This window comes from Schistocerca cancellata, chromosome 6, assembly GCF_023864275.1.
Source record: "Schistocerca cancellata isolate TAMUIC-IGC-003103 chromosome 6, iqSchCanc2.1, whole genome shotgun sequence".
Lineage (NCBI taxonomy): Eukaryota > Metazoa > Arthropoda > Insecta > Orthoptera > Acrididae > Schistocerca > Schistocerca cancellata.
In genome coordinates this window covers 44,988,332-45,010,079 of record NC_064631.1, presented here as the reverse complement: position 1 = coordinate 45,010,079, position 21,748 = coordinate 44,988,332, and the positions used below count along the sequence as shown (strand labels likewise).

The following is a 21,748-nucleotide window of genomic DNA, read 5'->3' as shown; positions in this document are numbered from 1 at the left end:
AACACAATAAAACAACAATATCTTAAGTGCACAATATTTATCATGTACGTAAGAATGAAGACAGAAGATTTATTTTGTTTTCAACCAGACATGTTCCACCTATTTGTGTTAAGCATTATCAGGAAAGCAGATTGCTACTAAAATGGGTTAATACCATATTCTGCATGTGTCAGGCACGCTGTATTTGTATTCTTTCTCAGAAAAGATGTCTCTGAGATTATTCCTGGAAATTACATTTCAGTCAAACCTCAAGGTCAAAGCTGTTGGTAGATTCTACGAGAAAATTAAAGTCAACCACAGAATTTCAAATGGGAAGTTACAAAAACCTTACACTCATTACACCGAGCTCTCAAAACTGAACACTTCTTTTTAATGCTTTATGATATGTCACATCAATTTGATAATGTCACCAAAGTTCTTTTTCAGTTTGAAAAGTTCAAAAACATACAAGGGAAGAAACAGGATTTTGCAAGGTAAAGGACATTAGACAGACCTTTACCTTTCCAATGTCGGAGAGAGGGGTAAAAGATCTCACATAGTGAGAGAACAAGAACTGAATCTCCATTTTTCAATATTTTATTTAACTAATTAATTATTTATTGTGGAGAGAATATGGGAGGAATACCTTCACAGACACCAACTGCCAACAGTGTTCTTCTGTGAGAGAAGAATGAAACACCAAACATTTGGGTAGCATGCTGGTTTTAACAGCTACAGAGACAATACTGTTCTATTAGTTTCAGACTTCACAGAAGCTGCCATGCATATCTTACTGGACAAGTACCTTAGAAAAAAGGATAACACAAAGAAATGGCTTAGTACAGCCTAGAGATTGTTTCCAGAATTAATCTTATGAATGATGCCTCAGCGCAGTTTTAATTTGCAGAAAGTTTAAAAACACCATGTACTTTGCTACCAAGTAAAAGGTTCATTCAAAAAACAATCACTAACCAGGGTGTAATTCTTTTATTATCAATATTATTAATCCAGCAAAGTATGCAGGAGAGCATCTAAGAAGCCTAGAAAGTAAAAGAGAGGTACTTGCAGGACAAGCTGTGAAAGCAGGTCACAACTCGTTCCTGAGTTCAGTCAGTAAGTCATGAAAGGCACGGTTCTGGGTTCATGTACCAGTCTGACACAATTTTAACCTGCCAGGAAGTTTCAATACATTGCACACACTGCTGCAGAGGAAATACTTTGGTGTATATGAAGGGGTCAAATAATTAGGAGCTCACCTGTATTTAGAAAAAATGAAGAGCACTTCAAAACACTTACTCAACAATACCTAAAAGTTATAATGTTTGTACTGTGAAGTGGCCTCATATCACACATAATTTCATTTTGCATCTTCAAACATTGATTACTTCATTCCATAAAGCTGTTTTGATAATCCAGCAATGGGACTAAGACTCCAATTTTTTTTCAGTTTTGCGAATTCTATTCAATGGTGACAATTTGCTAGTATCTTCCCAGTTACAACTGATTAAATTACAAAAAGTGCACTTTCCTTTTCTTTTTATTAGCACAATATTTAGCTTTTAGCAAGGATGAGAATATACACAGTAATAGATGGAAATATTTATTTATTCATCCAGATATCATCTGATGATGATATAGAATTTGTCAACATAAAAGAATGAAAATAACTAGCTGAAATGTACACAGACATAGAATATATCTGGACGAGGACATGACAGGTGGATGGCCATAGTGCTTCTGAATGAACCATCTTGGCATTTGGCTGAAATGATTTAAAAAACCACAGAAAAACTACATCAGAATGACTACACAGAGAAAATTTCATTCTCTCAAACATGCGGTCAGAGTCTTAATGATCCTGTGGTGTCACCGCCAGACACCACACTTGCTAGGTGGTAGCTTTAAATCGGCCGCGGTCCATTAGTACATCTCGGACCCGCGTGTCGCCACTGTCAGTAATTGCAGACCGAGCGCCACCACACGGCAGGTCTAGAGAGACGTACTAGGACTCGTCCCAGTTGTACGACGACTTTGCTAGCGACTACACTGACGAAGCCTCTCTCTCATTTGCCGAGAGATAGTTAGAATAGCCTTCAGCTAAGTCCATGGCTACGACCTAGCAAGGCGCCATTAACCATATCTAGAGAAAGTCTCACTTGTATCATCAAGAATGCTGTATACAAATGATGGATTAAAGTTAAGTATTCCAGCAGCTACCTACTTTTCTTTATAGCATTCATTACGTATCCTGTTTCAGACCTAAGCAAGCCGGCGTGTGTAAACGCGTGCCTTTCGGTTACCCGTCACTGTGGACTGGCTGTCTTGTCAGTCCACAACAGTTTGGCGACGAGCTAAATCGTGTTTGTGCCAATTGCTGCACTAATTTACTTGTGTGGTGGCTTCGCCACATTCTCCAGATGTACTGTCCGAATTTTATCGCTTGCAGAATCAGCAGACGCAGGCCTTATTGGATGCCCTTGGACAGCTCGTCCAGGGTGAACGTGCACTGCAAAACGATGTGGCCGCCGCTGCTTCATCGCTACCGCAGCCACAACACGCAGTTGCACCACCGTTCCGTTATTTTCAGCCGGCCGAGGAAACATGGACGGAGTGGTCACGCCAATTTGGATTCCATCTCGCCGCCTACAGAATTCAAGGTAATGAGCAGCAGCCGTTTTTGCTTTCGTGTGTAGGTGTGTCCACCTACCGTGTGATAGTGAAATTGTTTCTCCGACGCGACGTAGCAACTCTGTCCTACGAAGAAATTTTGTCTGCTTTAGATGTCTATTTCAAAGAAACAGTCAATGTAGTTGCAAAAAGGTATACGTTCTTTCGTACAAAACGTACGGCCGATCAGACTAATAGGGAGTGGGTTGCAACATTGCAAGGCCTTACAAGGGATTGTGCTTTTGAGTGTGAATGTGGACTCCCTTATTCAGATACTATGGTGCGTGATGCAATTGCACAGAATGTTTCTGATGTTCGTATATGGGAACAGATTTTGAAACTAGTCAATCCCTCCCTTCAACAAGTGATAGACATATTGGATCGGCAAGACACACTTGACTTTGCTCAGGAATCCTTTGAAACTTCACCAGCTGTGTGTCACATTAACCGGCCCGCCGGGCGAGCTGCACGGAACTGTAAACAGCCCTCGCGCATGTCCGCGCAGCCATGTGTCCTGCGAAAGCAAGCAAATGCAGTGAAATCATGCCCGCGGTGTGCAACTAGACATTCGCGTGAGAATTGCCCGTCACGCCAAGCTATTTGCTTTTTCTGTAATAAAAAAGGACATGTTCAAAGTGTTTGCCAGAAAAAGCTTAGATCGGACACTCACAACCATTCCCGGCCCTTTGCTTCACGCCGGAATCGACCCAAGAACACTCAGGCTCGTGAACCTTCGCCCATGGACATTCATGTAGTTAATTCCACACCGTCCAGTGCTACTCTCTCTAACAGTGCCTGTGTTAGTCCCACACACAGTGTGCGTCGACGTCGACGGAAATCCCGTCAAGTCGCCAGTGCTTCTGTCCCAGAAACAGTTCACGTTGCACGAGACAGTCGCTCTTGTCGTCAGCAGAACAATAAACTTTTTGTTGACTTGGAAATTAATGGCAACGTGATACCATTCCAGCTCGATACCGGAGCTGCAGTTTCACTACTCAATCACGCCACGTACAAACAACTGGGCGCACCTCCGTTGCATGCCGCAAATGTTCAGCTCACTAGTTATTCAGGACAGCATATCCCTGTGTTAGGACAGTGCAGCCTTCTTGCAACATACAAGGGACAAACAAAACTTGTGTCATTTTACATTCTTCGTTCTTCTTCTACAGTGACCTTGTTTGGTTTAGATTTATTTCAGTTGTTTAACTTGTCAATAGTCAATCAGGTCCTATCAGTGAACCAGACTGTGCCTTCCGCCAGTGTTTCTCGTCTATGTGAAGAATTTGCAGACATTTTTGCACCGGGCCTTGGTTGCACTAAGAACTATGAAGCACATTTGGAACTGAAAGTAAACGCGCAACCGAAATTTTTCAGAGCGCGCAATGTTCCCCACGCATTGCGTGATGAGGTCGCAAGAACATTAAATGATTTAGAATCACAAGGTGTAATTGAACGTGTGCAGGCTTCTCTCTGGGCCTCACCCTTAGTAATTTTACAAAAACCTTCCGGAAAATTGAGACTTTGCGTGGACTTCAAGGCAACAGTGAATCCACAACTAGTGACTGCTACTTTTCCTTTACCCCGCCCGGAAGACCTTTTTGACAAACTGTGCCCGGGTAAATACTTTTCAAAGTTGGACCTCGCAGATGCGTACTTGCAAATACCGGTGGACGACGAATCCCAGCACGTATTGGTGGTTAACACGCATCTTGGATTGTACCGATTCAAAAGACTGCCATTCGGGTGTGCATCCGCCACTGCGTTGTTTCAGCGATATTTACAACCTGTTTGTGCGTCGGTCCCTACTGCAGCAAACTATCTGGACGATATTGTGATCTTCGGAAAGACAGCAGAAGACCATTTAATCAATCTATGAACATTATTTCAGGTCTTGCGACAGAATGGTCTTCGCTTGAGGAAGGACCAATGTGTGTTTTTTGCCCGTGACTTACCATATCTGGGACATGTAATCAATGCCCAAGGCATACATCCGAGTCCAGAGCACCTCCGTGCTATACAGGACTTGCCTTCGCCGCAGAATTTGAAGCAGCTACAGGGTGTGCTGGGAAAAATTAATTATTATAACCGTTATATCGCCCATGCCTCTTCCATTTCAGCTCCGCTTCATCGCTTACGCCGTAAAGGTGTTCCGTTCGTCTGGTCGATGGAATGCGAACGCGCCTTTCGCCAGTTGAAATCGGCGTTGCTTTCAAATACTTGCCTTACGCCTTTCGATCCCCAGAAACCCCTTTTGTTGATGGTAGATGCATCGGATTTCGGGATCGGTGCTGTGCTTGCGCACAAAGATGGTTTGCATGATCGCCCTATTGCCTTTGCGTCTAAATTGCTGTCGTCTGCGCAAAAAAATTATTCCCAGATAGAGAAAGAAGCTTTGGCTCTCGTGTTTGGTGTTACCAAGTTTCATGATTTCTTGTATGGTCATCACTTTACCATCAGCACAGACCACAAACCTCTGACATCGCTTTTTCATCCAAACAAGCCTGTACCTCCACGTACAGCGCAGAAATTCATTCGCTGGTCTATTTTCCTCTCGCAGTACCGCTACGATATCTTGTATCGGTCCTCTGCTAAGCGCGGAAACGCCGATGCGTTGTCCCGTTTGCCTGTTGTTGAGGATAGAGCATTCGATTCTTCTGAACTTGCTTGCATGTTCATTGATGCGGAAACCGATGACGTGGTCAAATCGTTTCCGATTGATTTTCGTCGTGTAGTTGCAGCCACAGCTGCCGACCCTGTCCTTGCTACCGTTTTGCGTTTTGTTGCTACGCAATGGCCCTTGTCCAGGTCCCGGATCGAGGATCCGTTGGTTCGCCGATTTTTTGCTTACAAAGAGAGACTTTTTGTCCGACATGGTGTTTTGCTGTTGCGTTCTGATAATGAACAGTCTAGGGTCGTGATCCCATGTTCGTTACAGTCCTCTGTCTTAAAGCTTCTCCATCAAGGACATTGGGGTATAGTGCGAACGAAACAACTTGCTCGTCAGCACTGTACTTGGTTCGGAATCGATGCTGTGATTACGCATATGTGCTCTTCTTGCATGGCGTGTGCCGAACAACAATCCGCACCACCGCGGAAATTCTTTGCATGGCCGAAAGCCACTTCCCCTTGGCAATGCTTACATATCGATTTTGCTGGTCCATTCTGGAATGCTCGATGGTTGGTTGTTGTCGATTCCTTCAGTAATTTTCCTTTTGTTATCCGGATGTCTTCCACGACATCATCTGTCTCAATCCAAGCGTTATCCGCTATCTTTTGCATTGAAGGTCTTCCACAGACTATTGTTTCCGACAATGGCCCACAATTCATGTATGCAGAATTTCAGTCATTCTGCAGGGCCAATGGTATTCAACATCTGACATCCGCGCCGTTTTCGCCTCAGTCAAACGGTGCCGCTGAACGATTGGTCCGGACTTCCAAGTCACAGATGTTGAAGTTGAAAGAGTCGCATTCTCGGGAGGACGCGTTGTTGCGCTTTTTGTCCTCGTATTGCTCTCAGCCCCGAGATGGTCGCTCGCCGGCTGAGTTGCTCCATGGTCGTCCTCATCGAACCTTGACGTCTTTGCTGCATCCGCCGCATCAGGTTCCTGTGCAGCGGCAGACTCCTGCTTTTGCTCCAGGCGACGTTGTATTCTATCGCAACTATCGCGGTCCACGGTGTTGGCTCGCAGGGCGCATTCTTCGCTGCCTCGGCCGCGCGATGTATTTGGTTTTGGGGGCCTCTGGTGAGGTGCGTCGGCATCTCAATCAGCTGCGCCTCTGTCGTCGCACGGGTTCTGCCGCTCCCTGTCTGCTTTCAGCGACGGTGCCGTCCGGTCAGCGCCCTGGGGACCAATCTACTGGCTCGCCTCATCCCCAGGTGTTACCGACGATGCCTTCCATTTTGCCCCATGGCGACGCGCCGCCGCCGCCGCCGCCGCCTATTCTCCCGCCGGCGCCGCCCGCAGTGGACGCTTCGCTGCAGCCGCCAAGCGCCTCCCTGGGTCACGCGCCGCCGATCGCTTCCCGTGACCAGCTGTCCTCCGCCATGGAACTCTTGCCCGCTCCGGACCACATGGCGTCATCGCGCGTCGGATACCCCGACGCAATGGAGGTCGACCCTTCGGCCCCTCCTGTCTCTTTACGGGAGCATCCACCGCATGTTGACGTGCACCCTGGACTAGGTTTTCAGGCGTTTCCTAGCTCCCCTCGGACCGAATGGCCGGGTGCGGGTGGCACAGCCTCGCCTGTTGTTAGGCTCCCCATCTCATCACATACGTCAAAATGGGGCCCTCCCCACGGCGGGCGGAAGCCTTATAACACGACCGTTCGCCGATTTGCGGGGGAGGAATGTGGTGTCACCGCCAGACACCACACTTGCTAGGTGGTAGCTTTAAATCGGCCACAGTCCATTAGTACATGTCGGACCCGCGTGTCGCCACTGTCAGTAATTGCAGACCGAGCGCCACCACACGGCAGGTCTAGAGAGACTTACTAGGACTCGTCCCAGTTGTACGACGACTTTGCTAGCGACTACACTGACGAAGCCTTTCTCTCATTTGCCGAGAGATAGGTAGAATAGCCTTCAGCTAAGTCCAAGGCTACGACCTAGCAAGGCGCCATTAACCATATCTAGAGAAAGTCTCACTTGTATCATCAAGAATGCTGTATACAAATGATGGAGTAAAGTTAAGTATTCCAGCAGCTACGTACTTTTCTTTATAGCATTCATTACGTATCCTGTTTCAGACCTAAGCAAGCCGGCGTGTGTAAACGCGTGCCTTTCGGTTACCCGTCACTGTGGACTGGCTGTCTTGTCAGTCCACAACATATCCCACTACCTCAAGTTGGTCTGTTATACAGCATTCTTTTGTTTATACACAATTTCAACAAGATAACTCAACACACACACACACACACACACACACACACACACACACACACACACAGTCAGGAGGGTATTTACGCGGGTGGACTGATGTTGCGATTGTGTAAAGAGCAATGGGTAGAAGGAGAAAAAGGTGGGACGCAGGAAGAGGGGTTGGGGATGGGCAGCTAGCAGCTCTGAGAGGGGCAGCAGATGTGCTGGCATGCAATGTTGGAGAGAGGGGCGACAGGTGCACGAGCTAGACATTAGATACACAGTATCAGAACTGGTGTGGTGCATCATACAATGAACATGATTTGGAGGTGTGGATTGGGAGGAGGAGACAGTACAGAGAAAGGGGAAAGTGTTGGATAGCGGGTGTTGGGCCAGTGGGATTATGGAGACTAAGGCCAGGAGGATTATGGCAGCTGCAAAAATTCTCTCTCTCTCTTTCAGCAAAATATCAGGTCCCATTTCAGTATGGCCTCACCACCTTTGACGATATCAGTGCAGTTGCTGCTATTACAGGATGCCATTGCTGCCACTTCAAGCCAAGCCCATTATCAACCTGCTGACATCCACCCAGTGCATCAACAGCTAGCAAGAACCACCAGTCCGTCACTTTCAGTTGAGCATATCAGCTTCTGCCAGCATCCCACCTGCCTGTTGCGTGACGCAATCAGCTCCTCCGCAGCCACCCTTGTTGCTGCACTGGTGTCATGTAGGGACCTGAAGTGATGCTTTCTCCTCTGGTGTCTCTGATGCTGTTTGCAGGTTCAAATGAGTCTCTAGCCACTGTCCCTACCACCATGTTTCCAGCTGCAGCCAGCCTTGCTGCTCCAGGCTTCTTCGTTGCCATCACTATCGATGCGACGGTGTCAAGTTGGGCGCCTGTGGAAATGCCTTTTTGTCCGTTGCTCCTAGACACCACTGGCAGGTTACGAGTTATTGGCCACCACTGCCACCGCCAGTCTTCTCGACATTAATGTCACTTTTTCTGCAACACTTCCTTCTCCCTTTCCTATGTTTTCACCTCTGCCATATCACTCTTGGTCGAGGCATTGTGCCCATGTACTATCCTTTTCCGGTGGCATATTCTTTGAAGCTGCGATGTAAAATCCTGGGCCACACCTGGTTGTGTCTCCGACACAGCCTTCAGACAGCTGGTTTCCCTTCCTCAATGATGAGCACCCTGCCTGTCTGTTGTTTCCAGATCCCAAAACATGACAGCCTTTCGAGTTGTCCACATCAATGCCATACTGGATGTCTATCCAGCATTGGCATGTCTAGGGTTGCCACCAATAAGCACTGTCCCCTCATTGGTCGCCAACGCATGCTGATGGTGCTTCTGCCCCACTGATCACATGGCATCTTCTCCCACTGGCAGCCCCTTCACCTTCGAGATGGCTTTTCCACCTCTTTTGTCCCCTGGGATCCACCAGTATGCAACACAGGTCTGTACTACAGGCTGCTGCCCCTCCAGGCTGCTAGCAATACTTACTATGGAGATGCAGGATAAATGGTACAACCGTAACATAAGTACACCACTTCTGTTGTCAACTGCACCTCCCGCACTCACCACGGTAACACATAGCAACACCTTCACTGCTAGAGGCCCTACAATTAGTGCTGTCATCGTGGGCATCAATTCTTCTACCACAGATCACGTGCCTCTCAATCACGACAGTGGGATTTTTCCACCGGGCAGCTGTAATGGACGCCATCTAGCTGACCAGGGCTAGTTCACATTGCAAGTGGGAAAGTGCTGATCATATTTTGCCTGTCCGTGAATCGGAGCTCCCTTTGTCCAGAACAGCCTTTGCTCTGAGTCGCATCCAAAGCCGCCACTCCATGTCTAGCCCAAGTTCTCCACATCTCGCCCGAGTTCTTCACACCAGCTGCTCAGGTCTTTGCTACAAGCTGTGCCCAAATCTTCACTCCACTAGTCATTTGAGTTCAGCATACTGGCCACTGATGCCTCCATTCCAAGGTACATTCCTAGCCTGTGTCTTCTCCAAGATTTCCATTTTGGGCTCAACATCAGTTGCACCGATAGCTTGCTAGTGCACATCTCAGTCACACTCCCGGATTACGACAGACATGTCCTCGGCCCAGCTGATGGAGCTCATCTCTCTGCAGTAGCCACACTACCTCCAACGAGCTATGAGCTTCTGCTTCACTGGGACCTATCTTCTGGACTGTCCTCAAGCCCTACCACTTCCCACTGATATGGTTGCACTGACAATACCCTTGTCATGATGCCTTCAGAGGTACATCAGTGACTATCAGTGGATAGGAAATAAGCAGTGTTGATAGGAGTCCAAATGATTGTTTTGTTGTGTTCTATTTATGAGTGTAAATAAAGTTCATTTATTATTGCTAGCTGGGGCACGTTAAGTGGCATGGCTCTCAAGGCGACAACACAAAACACAGCTTTTGATGAAGCCACTGAAGCTGAACATGTGCTCAACTGCATATTGTGCTACTAGGTGGTCAAATTTGTTTTCGGCCACGGTGTGGAGCTGATCAAAGGATTTCTTCCAAAAGCTAGCAAAGTTTTCAGTCCCTTTTGTGTGTGCCTACAACAAGTCAACGTTTATGCTATTTGGTGAGTGGTTTCCTTCACTTCTAAATTATTTACATTCTGCCAGAACTTTCCTTACTCTATTTACAATATAAAAAATAGTTTTTCTTTGTTTCTTTGTCTCTCTCTGCACTACCACTGCTCACACACTATGAACATGCGCTGGTAACTTCATGACGACAAACATGTACCTAACCCCTTTGCACTCCCTTCAGTCCATCCACAAAACAGTCCCCTCAGGAGAATGATAAGGCTTTAGTATAGGACATGACTGACTTGTAAAAAAAATACATTGTGATCAAGTACTGAAAGATGACAGGGTGTCATAACTGTTATCTTCTATTATTAACTCCCACTCTTGGTCCTTTTTAAACAGATGTATATATAACAAATCTTCTAGGAAAATTTATCATATAATTTTATTCCATGATAGAAAACATTATTTCAAGTTTTTTGTTCATTTCTCCTTGGTAAATGTGGGTCCAAGCTGGATCCTGTTCTGTGATTAGGTACAGAACAATTACTGGAATCACTTACTTTTTATGTCTTCCTTCACATGCACAACAGATTAGTAGATGCACTCGCTTGGTGCATACTAATACTCAGATTCTTAAATAATCCTTTACGATGAGCCTGCCTGCTAACTTCAGTTATTATTATTGTTGTCCTTTCTGCAGTTTGAAAACTGCTTCCATGTTTTGTGACTTTGACCCTCAAAAAAGAATCACATACCTACATAAATAAGAACTGAGTGGACATAGGAATAATATGTCACCACAAGACATTGGCTGTTACACACTGATGACATTATTTTTGCTAGTAACTTTGTTTGTTCATTCCATATTAACTAACAGTGAAAATCATTCTTAATTTATTTTTCTTTTTTTTGGGGGGGGGGGGGGGAGGGTTTAAAAAAACAAGTAAGGTGATATGCATCTATATCAGAACCTTAGAATACTAAGATGAAAAAGGAGTAAAAAGCGATTACATGTTACGCCCAATAGACAGAAGGAAAGACAGCTAAAAACAAGGACTTCCTCTTTGATAAAGGTCCATAAAATACACCATTGAGACAGCGAAGGTCCTGAACTAATGATTAAATGTCCTTTACCATATAGCTATGATGGATAAAAAGTAAAACACAGTTGACAGCCAGTATGTCATTCACTAAAACGGCCGATAACTCAGATGGCAAACATCAATTAGAATAGTGGTTAAAAAAAGGGCATTCAGTCAGGAACTAGCAAATCATCAAAGGCTGATGACAATGAGCACATAATGTTGGGGATTGCCACTTAACAAATGGCGATGGCCAAAACAACAGTGCCCAATATGCAACTAGCTAAAATGATCTCCTCATTGCAAGAGGGCAGAAAGGAGGTCAGGCAAGCAGTTGGGAGAGGTGTAATTCCCAGAAGCTTGTTCCCATGAAGGGATGCCAAATGGACACCACCTGCTGACAGTCTGCAACACCGAGATCGTGGAAAGAAATGGAAGAACTAGTTGGCCGAGATAGGAGGGCTGCAGCCTTGGCAGCAGTGTCAGCAGCTTTGTTTCCCGTCAGACAGACATGACCAGGGACCCACATGAACTTCACAGTGGTTCCATCAGGAGGGAACAAGTGGAAGCTTTGTTGGACCTGTTGCACTAAGGGATGGACTGAGTACAGCACATAGAAGCTCTGAATGGCACTAAGAGAATCGCTGGATGTATTGCATGGCCTGATACAGGGCAAAGAGTTCTGCTGTAAATACAGAGCTGTGTTAAGGAAACTGATATCGAAAATAGTCGGGGCTCATGATGAAGGCACATCAAACACCATGGTTAGTTTGAGAACCATCAGTGTACACAAAGGTACTACCGCTAAGTTCCATGTGACGGACAAGAAACTTATGAGAAATCGGAGCAGTGTCCTTAGGGAGTGAATGAAGTCCAAGACGAACATGGGCCGCTGCACAAAGCCAAGGTGGTGAGGGGCTCACATCTATCAAGAAAGTGGCAGGTGGTGTGAATTTGAGTAGCTGGGGCAGTAGTTGGAAGTGAACTCCAGGAAGTAACAGAGATGAGGGACCCGCCCCATACTGGCAGTCAAAGGAGTCATCAAAGGAGGAGGTGTAGGATGGGTGGCCAAGCATGGCAGACAAAAGGCATGCATATCTGCTGAGGAGAACATCACATCAGTATGACAGTGGTAGTTCAGCAGCTTCTGCATACAGACTCTCAACTGGGCTAGTGAAAAAGGTGCCAGTAGCCAAACGGATGCCACGATGGTGGACTATATTTAGATGGCATAGGATCGATGGATGTGCAGGCGCATAGTCTATTTTTGAAAGGATAGTTTCAGTGAATGGTATAGCAACAGGCCCAAGAAGTAAAGATGATGAGAGAAACCCATTGCGCCACCACAAATTCATATAAATGGTTTTGTCAGGGGAAAAGGAAAAGCCATTGCCAATGCTCAACAAGCAAAGATGATCGAGACACCACTGAAGACACTGCCCATGGAGACAGCCATGGAGAACTGCAAGAGATCACAAAATCGTCAATGTAAAGGGAACTGGAGATGCCTAGCAAGAGACGGACCATAACAGGGTTAGCGGCAATAGCAAAGAGGACGGTGCTCAGAACGTAATCCTGAGGGGCACACACTTTTCCTGGGTGAAGGTGTTCGACAAGGCAGAACTCATATGTACCTTGAAAACTCAGTCTTTTAACAATTCCTGAAGGAAATGGGGTAGGTGGCTTTGGAAGCCCCACCTGTAGAATATGTAGGATGCCAGTCCTTCGACAGAGGTCTTAGGCTTTCTCCAAATCAAAAAACATTGCCACAGTCTGGTATTTCCACAGAAAACTGTTCATGACATGGGTTAAAGTGATGAGATGGCCTTCAGCAGAATGGCACACTCAAAATCCACACTGTGCAGTGGTTAGTAGATTACGAGACTCAATTCACCATACCAGCCACGCATGAATCATATGATCCATCACCTTGCAAACACAGCTGGTGAGAGAAAGGGGGTAGTAGCTAGAAGGAAGGTGTTTGTCCTTACCAGGCTTAGGTATGGGTATGACAGTGGCTTCATGCGAGCATCTGGGAAATGTGCCATCTGCCTAGGTATAATTATATATATGAAGGAGGAAGTGCTTGCCCTTAAAAGAAAGGTGATGCAACAACTGAATGTGAACACCATCCGGCCCTGGGGTGGAAGTTTGGGAGGAAGTGGGAGCATGATCTAACTCCTGCACAGTAAATGCAGTGTTGTAACATTCACAATTCTGAGAGGTGAGGGTTATCAGCCAAGCTTCCTCCACTCGTTTCCAATGGAGGAAGGCAGGATTATAGAGGGTGGAGCTCGAAACCTCCACAAAATAGTAGCCCAAGGTGTTGGAGATAGCAATAGGGTCCACTATGACATCATCTGCTATGATCAGGCCGGATACTGGGAAATGGACCTTGCCCCCAGAGAGCTGTTGGAGGTTATTCCACATGACTGAAGAGAGAGTGGAACTGTTAAAAGAAATAGTTAATGAAATCCAGCAAACCTTCTCACTACCTTGAGGAATGCTACAACTTTGGGCTTGCAACTGTTTATAACAAATGCTGTTTGTCATTATAGGACGATGGTTAAAAACATGGGGACTTGATTGCATTGCAGCACGCCTCAGTCCACCAAGGGACCGGGACATGGCATGGTAAAGGTGAAGTGCACAGAATGGAAGGTTCTACAGTGATAAGAACAATTTTTGTAAGGTATTTTACTTGGGGATCACAACTGGGGAAATGTTCGTCGAAGGTGCCAGCGAGGAGTAAAGCCTCCAGTCGGTCTTAGAAAGCTGCCGACTGGGTCTGCACATAGGTGGGGTAGCAGTCAGCAAATGGATAGCACACAGGAAATGATTGCTTGAGTACGTGTTAAAGAGAACAGACCACTTGAGATGATGGGCAAGCTGGGCAGTGCAGAACGATAGGTCCAAATGGAAATAGGTGTGGCTGGAGTCTGAAAGGGATGTGCATGCTCAAGTGTTAAGGCAGATGAGGTAGAGTTGACTGGGAAAGTCAGCCAAGAGGGCACCTCTCTGACAGGTCCTGGGAGAGCCCCAAAAGGGATGGTTTGCATTAAAGTCACTGAGCAGCTGAAAGGGGTGAAGGAGTTTCCCAATAAGCTGGAGGAAGTCCAGCCTTGTGACACCAGATGACAGAGATGTAGATGGTACAAAGAGAAAAGGTGAAGTGAGGAAGGAAAATGTGGACTGCAACAGCTTGCAGGCAGATGGTCAGTGAGATGGTTCTTCTACGATCATCATCCCAGATGAGCAATTTTATTCCCTGTAGGCATAAAACAAGTGCACACTGTGATTCCAAGACCAGCAGTAATTCCTCCTTGTTGGATCTAACACTGTGAACAATCCATTGGTGGAGAATCATGATGGGGAAAGGGGAGGAGGGTAAAAAAAATGAAGAGTTGTCCCCTCAGCAGCTGCCGAGTGCCAGACTTCAAAAACTCAATGCTACAGGGTGCAGAGGCTAAAGGATCCTTCTCCAAGAGATCTACAGAGGTGTCAGCACTCTCACAGGGTTGGGCAGCAGATTCCAGGGTATAGAAACAGTTGGTGGTGTGCACTGTCTAAATGGAGATAGGCCAGGTGAGGGTACAACAGGAGGACACTGTCATAGAGGATCTCCGAGTTGGTGAAGGAGAAGACCGTTTGTTTCGTTTTTTGCAGTCTTTGCAGTTGGCAGCTGAAGACTCACGTGTCTGTTGGCTGTAGGGACGTAAAAAGTCTTCGTGGGAGTATTCCTTCTGTCCTTTCTGGCCTGCCAGATGTGTAGCAGGTGATTTCACTGCCAGAAGTGAAAATCTGGTGAGCTGGTACACAGTCAGAGAAGAAGATGGGGATGATACAGTGACATTGGGTGATTTTAAAACCATGGTGCTGAATTTGAGGTCACAAGTCTGTGTGACTGTGTCCTTCGTGGAGCTAGGCGTAACAAGAACAGTACAGTAAAATGCATGGCTTCTGAGTAACCAACAACTTGTGAGCAACAGGATAAGGCACTTTTCCATTCATGGGAAATTCTTGGAATGAGGCTGCATGGTCGTCATTGTAATTGGTGGAGCGGGAAGGAGGAGATGGTCAATCGCCCTCGAGGGCATCCCTACCACAAGTAACCCATTTGGCCGGGTTTCAACAGGACATTTGAATGTGGTTGTAATGTTGACACTGGTACCAGAGAATCAGGTTCGGAATGTACAGTTTTTATGTTTTTTGTTTTGTTTTGATGTTTGTTACACAATATATATGTTTGTCATCTATGCTTTATGTGTCAAGTTGTTTTCCTTCTTTATGCTGAAGTCCATGCCATCTGTTTTCTTATGTTGAATGTTAGCCTACTACATACAGCCCAATTTGTAAACATTCTCTAGGGTTTCATTTGACTTCTCTATTATGAGCTCTGGCATTTTATCAGTGACTATGATAATGTTGTCAACAGATACTAGAATTCTTCCCACGTCTATTATAATAAGAATGGAACTGGATCCAGTGTATTACTCTCAGGAAGACTTATGTTAGTATGTTTCTTGCCTGACAATTGTTTACTAAAAAAATATCACAAAGAGAAGTGTGAACTACGTCAACTTTTTGCCTATTACTATCATTTGCTATTCTTCTTGCACCTAGCGCTTTTGGTGTGTTGAGCTGTATTTTATTGTCAGTAGTGTCAAGTCTAAAAATATGTCTGTGACACAGTCAGCTTTGTTACGAGCTTCAAGTACCACATTTGAAAGCTTTAATGGCAGCAATTGTACATGCAAAGTTTAGCAAAATATTTGCTGTAGTAAACAAAGTGAATGGGCAGTGCTTAAGATATAGCTGGATTAAAAACCTATAGGGGTGTGAGATGTAAATAATTTGTTGTGACTGACTGTCTTCTTTTCATAGGTAATCTTTCAGTTCCATTAGTATTATTCCATAACAATCAACTGTCTGTAATATTTCTTTTATTTATACTTACTATTCTGTAAATGAAATAGCTGACAAAGTGAAATAATAATAGGGTTAAATAAAAAACTGTATTGTTAACATAATTCATATATTTTTCACACAGTGACATAGAATTTTGGAGACATATTCACTGGAAAGGTAATTCTCACTAATCAATATTTTAGTTGCCTTAGGGAGAAGAAGTCCAAAGAAAAAAGAAATAAATTAAGACACACATGTAAAGCTTGGTAATTTTGTCAAAATCAAGGGGGAGGGTTGATAAGAAAATCATCATCCTAATTGTGTTAGTCTAAATTGTCAAGCAAATTTTAACATGAATCTGGTAGTGAAATCATTTGTTATCAAACTGATAATATAATAAAAAGAAAGATGATGAGACTTACCAAACAAAAGCGCTGGCAGGTCGATAGACACACAAACAAACACAAACATACACACAAAATTCTAGCTTTCGCAACCAACGGTTGCCTCGTCAGGAAAGAGGGAAGGAGAGGGAAAGACGAAAGGATTTGGGTTTTAAGGGAGAGGGTAAGGAGTCATTCCAATCCCAGGAGTGGAAAGACTTACCTCAGGGGGAAAAAAGGACAGGTACACACACACACACACACACACACACACACACACACACACACACACACACACACACACACACATATCCATCCACACATATACAGGCACAAGCAGACATTTTGTCTGTTTGTGCCTGTATATGTGTGGATGGATATGTGTGTGTGTGCGCGCGCGAGTGTATACCTGTCCTTTTTTCCCCCTAAGGTAAGTCTTTCCACTCCCGGGATTGGAATGACTCCTTACCCTCTCCCTTAAAACCCAAATCCTTTCGTCTTTCCCTCTTTCCTGACGAGGCAACCGTTGGTTGCAAAAGCTAGAATTTTGTGTGTATGTTTGTGTGTCTATCGACCTGCCAGCGCTTTTGTTTGTGAAGTCTCATCATCTTTCTTTTTAGATATATTTTTCCCACGTGGAATGTTTCCCTCTATTATATTGATAATATAATAACTTTAATAAAGAAATGAACACTAATCTCGTTTACTAATTTCCAGGATTCTGGGAGGCATGATGTCAACAACTGTATGATCTACCAAATTACGCAATAAGTTGCTGAGAACCGTCAAAGTTGCAATATTAATTTTCTTTATTACTTGATGATTTGTTTCAAGCCTAAGTTCATTATCAAATCATCCACTAAGCTATGCAATAACATGCAGCATGCAATTAGGTGAATGAACTTCAGCCCTGCACTAATTTACAAGATACGTTTAACTGGAATGAATAGTCGTGTGGTTTAGGCTCAGTACTAATCATCAAGTAACAAAGAAAATTAACATTGCAACTTCGATGGTTCTCTCCAGTTTATTGCATAATTTAGTACTAATTGCATTGTTAAAAGGCTATACAAGTGGCTGCAGCTCCCATAACAGGATCAGCATTTGGTCAGATTTTACTCAATCCTGGTTTAATGATAACAGAATTTGTTTGACTCATTTTTTGTAAATAAATGTGAAAAATTAAAGTACTATGTGTGCTGGATTTTTTGAAATAAAAATTAAAAGATTTACATAGGAAAGCAATGTGGGAAACCAAGAAACACTACAGTGAAGTATCTGATACTGGGATTGATGTACATCCCAATCTATAGGTAGCAAATACAACAAACGCCTCGTGAATTTTGTTAACTTTGTAATTCTTAATTTTACGAAAACACGAGTCTACAAATGTCATTACACATAAAAAAGCATACTTTTGGATGTCAACTTAATATTATTCTACATAAAACTGATTTTTTTAGATCATTCTGGAAAGTTTAAAAAATTATTGGTTCTCTTTAATAGCATTTCCAAACTGTACATTTCGAACACAACTGTTAAATTATTAATCATCAAAACAAAAACCTATGAAAATGTTAGTATTAAAAGAGCAAATTTAACTAATGTGTAAATTAGAAATTTTCTCACTTAATTGCTCCAGAAAAATATCATTAAAATTTGTACTAAAATGTTGGTTTTCCAGGATTTTGTTTGTATAAAACATACCAATGTATTTAGAAATGTAGTACCTGTCAGTTTGTGTCAGAATTGACGTATTGTGGTAAGTTATATTCAACAGTGTCAAAATTTATTAAAAAACAACCAAATGATGGTGATTATTACCATGCATGAAAGATACTTCACACATGAACACCTATTGTGTATTATCTGCAATGAAACAATTATGACAATCACACTGATGACAGAAGATTCAGAAGTTATGTAAGAACATTGTCACCATTCACTACAATTTTTATGAACAACTGTAAAAAGCTTCAGAAATTATTTTGAAGCAAATTACAAGTTAAAAGTAACATCAGCTTCTTGTACAATTTCTAGTGGGCTGTTACAACACATCCAAATGAACAAGATACACACAAATTCTTCAACAAAATGACTGCTGCTCCAAAAAACATCTTATTAATTGCTTGACCTACATGAAAGTAGGAACATTTCAATACCTATATAAGATCTCCACTCTTGAAGCCCAAATCTGTGTCATATCATGCTCATTTGCTTTGCCAACTTCTGCCTGAAATGCCACTTGCCAACCTAGACCTTGGGTTATATTACAGGCCAAACTGTCACCACAACCTCCACCCTGAGAGAAAGCTGCTTTTTATGTGACAAATTCATTGTCTTCACCAACTCACAATTAAATTACAATTTCGGTACTATGAATACATTTCTTTTTTTCTTACCACTCATTAGTTATGTAAAACTATCATTCCATTGGTGTTGAGAAAATGAAACTTTGGCAACGTAGAAGCAGTACAGAAACAGGCCCAGATCTAGATTTGAGCCCTAGCACACATTCAACTTCATTAAGCACTTAAATCAATTCCTGTTCGCTTTCGGTCATGACTGTTGCTCTGACTCATGTCAAGACAATCCTCTACTTCTCCCACTGAATCTGCAATACATAAATTATAAATCAGTTATGAAAACGAGTAACCTAGCCTCACACATTTCCTGATTTTAACCTCTTCTACCATTTCACCAGTGCCAATTTCTCCATTCCACTTCACCTGAAGAAAATGATTAACCTCTTACCCATATAGTTGACACCACACAACCTAAGAGTAAAAAGATTTGATTCGATTGCATTTTAACAAAAGTCTTCTTCAAAGCTACAAATACAATGCAAGTTTCCTTATTTATACTCAATTTGTTCTTTTACAGTCACAGTGCTAAAACTGCTTCTCAAGTGTCCCTCATTCTCTTGAGATGAAATTGGTTCTCTTTGATGACATATTCTTGTGAATATTTATGATGTCTTTGACACCAGACTTACAGCACCAGTAATTCTTACATCTAAAAATTATATCTTCTGTACCACCTTCCTGCGCATTGCCCCTATCCTAATCAGCCAAATTACTTCTTAGCAGCTACAAAATGTCTGTTTGAGCAGTTGCCAGACAGTGACAGACAACAGGCTGTACTGTGCATGTACAGCTACAATGATGTAGGCAGCCTGTGCTAGGTGCTTGCTCTGGTAATACCCTTTTCGTTGCGTTTCTGTGTGGAATTTCGTACATGGTGGGGCATCACATGATCATGTGCAGCCCTGTGGCATGTTGTTGAGAGGAGCTAGGGAGATGTATGTGGAGCAATTGTTTTATCAGTTCTACCCAGATAAAGAATGCAAAACTAGACTCCACAGCTCAAAGTACCATAACATTTTGCTATGTGTTGACTTTGACAGATTTTTTTTTTTTTTTTTTTAATTCTTACTCTGCAATATTGTTATGTAGCATTTCCAATCAGGTTTACATCTACACAGCACTGCAAAAAGCTAGTATGATGGAATACAAATTTCTTCCAAAAAATTAAAAAAGAAATGTTTCTTGTGAAGCTAACATCAGAATAAAGGACAATAAATTTCATGAATATTTTAAAATGTGTAAAAAATTAACAAGGGTGTCTGTGAGGCAAAGAAACTGTACAACTGACAGTTTATATTCTACTCTAGGAATAAATATAAAGCCACGTGGGGAGTTAAAAATGATAAAACATGGTATGCTGGAAGTCAACAATTTAGCATAGAATGGCATTCTATAACTTTAAGATGTAAACACAAATTAAGAAATAACTTCCGGCCTAGAGGAAGTACTAAAGGAGTGCCTTGTGATCAAAAAACACTGTTTCACATAAGGCAGATTTGTAAAATTCTGCTGCAGCTGTCAGTATATTTGAAACAAAACATTTAGTTCAAAACTACTGACCAAATTAGCCCACTTAGTCAGCTTCAAGTCAATGGTTACATATGTTCGTACATATATAGCATTAAGACATCTTACAGTGTCATAAAAGGAACAGGGCCTCTAGAGACTTCTCCAAGAGTAACGGGATTTCGTAAACCATACTAAAATGCTTAATTCAGGTTACAGTGCACATTTGTATATTCAGATTCACTGTGAAGTACCTGACATTCAGCTTTTATGTATGGTTTTTGTGATACCAATTTTCTTGGTGGTCCAGTACTGTAATCTCAGGTTTGGTTCTTATGGTATAATGTCATTCGTCCCAGAAAATGAAAATTTGCACTTGAAATTGAACAAAGTTGAAAGTAACCAATAGCGCAGAATGAAACACTGTTTCAAATAAACTAACTGCTTCAGCGGAAAAAATTAATAGAAGCAAATTTCTCTACAAAACTGATAGAAATAGACATTAATGGTTGATTGCTAATAACATGGAAATAACATAAAATCAGAAAATTGAAACTACTAACTTATTTGGGTCTTTTATATTTATGAGAATGTATATTAATTCACTTGATGGCTCCCAGCCACAGAAATCTGTTTTGTTTTTATTTGACGTGGGAGCTGTAAACGAAGAGACCAGCAATATCACCAAACATATACATGGGTCACGTGGAGAAGGATCCTCCCCCCACTATAGCTCAGCTTGCTCTGCACATGCTGAATCTGGCAGCTTGGACGTGCTGGAAAAATTTTTCCAGGTAGCATCTTGCTACTTGCTGCTACTGCTCATACGGCAATGCTTGAAGTAGCCAGAAGCAGGAGAAGGCACTGCTCATACGCGAATTCAGCTCTGTACATGCGCACGAGCCTGCTGGAAACTGCTCAAATGAACCTAAAGTCTTTCCCAATGTGTATTTTGTGCCTCCATTCCCCAATTCTCTTTTTCGTCCCTTACCTTTGTGCTTTTAACATGACTGTTCATTGTTTTGCATGCAGCATCTACATTTTCCTGTTTTTATTTTGTAACTATCCAATACTATGATACTCTTCAGTTTTCCTATCATCTGCATCTGTGGTTGACACGTACAATTACAATGTCAATTACATATCCAGTCAACTTCATCACTGACATTCTTTTTGTTTGCTGCAAATAATCCTTTTCTCTATTGCCCGATTACATTATTATACCTACCATTGATTTACTGTTATCAAATTCTGTTTCATCCTAGAGGTATGTAGCAGTTCCTCTATCAGTCACAGCTGGCAACTGTTTGTTTTCTGCAGTCTTCTGCCAAGATGACTTAATTGCTGTAGTACTGCAACGTGTAGGATAACCGGAAACTATCACATTATCTTGCCTAAAGACAATGAAATTTCCTACCAAAAGTATCATGAC

The 21,748-nt window shown here is 43.0% G+C and overlaps 1 protein-coding gene across 1 annotated transcript in view; it reads right to left on the bottom strand.

Annotated features, from left to right (window-relative positions):
- The window catches only part of LOC126191218 (WW domain-containing oxidoreductase), a 128,107-nt gene that overhangs the window by 101,635 nt on the left and 4,724 nt on the right, over window positions 1-21,748 (bottom strand). The window lies entirely within an intron of this gene.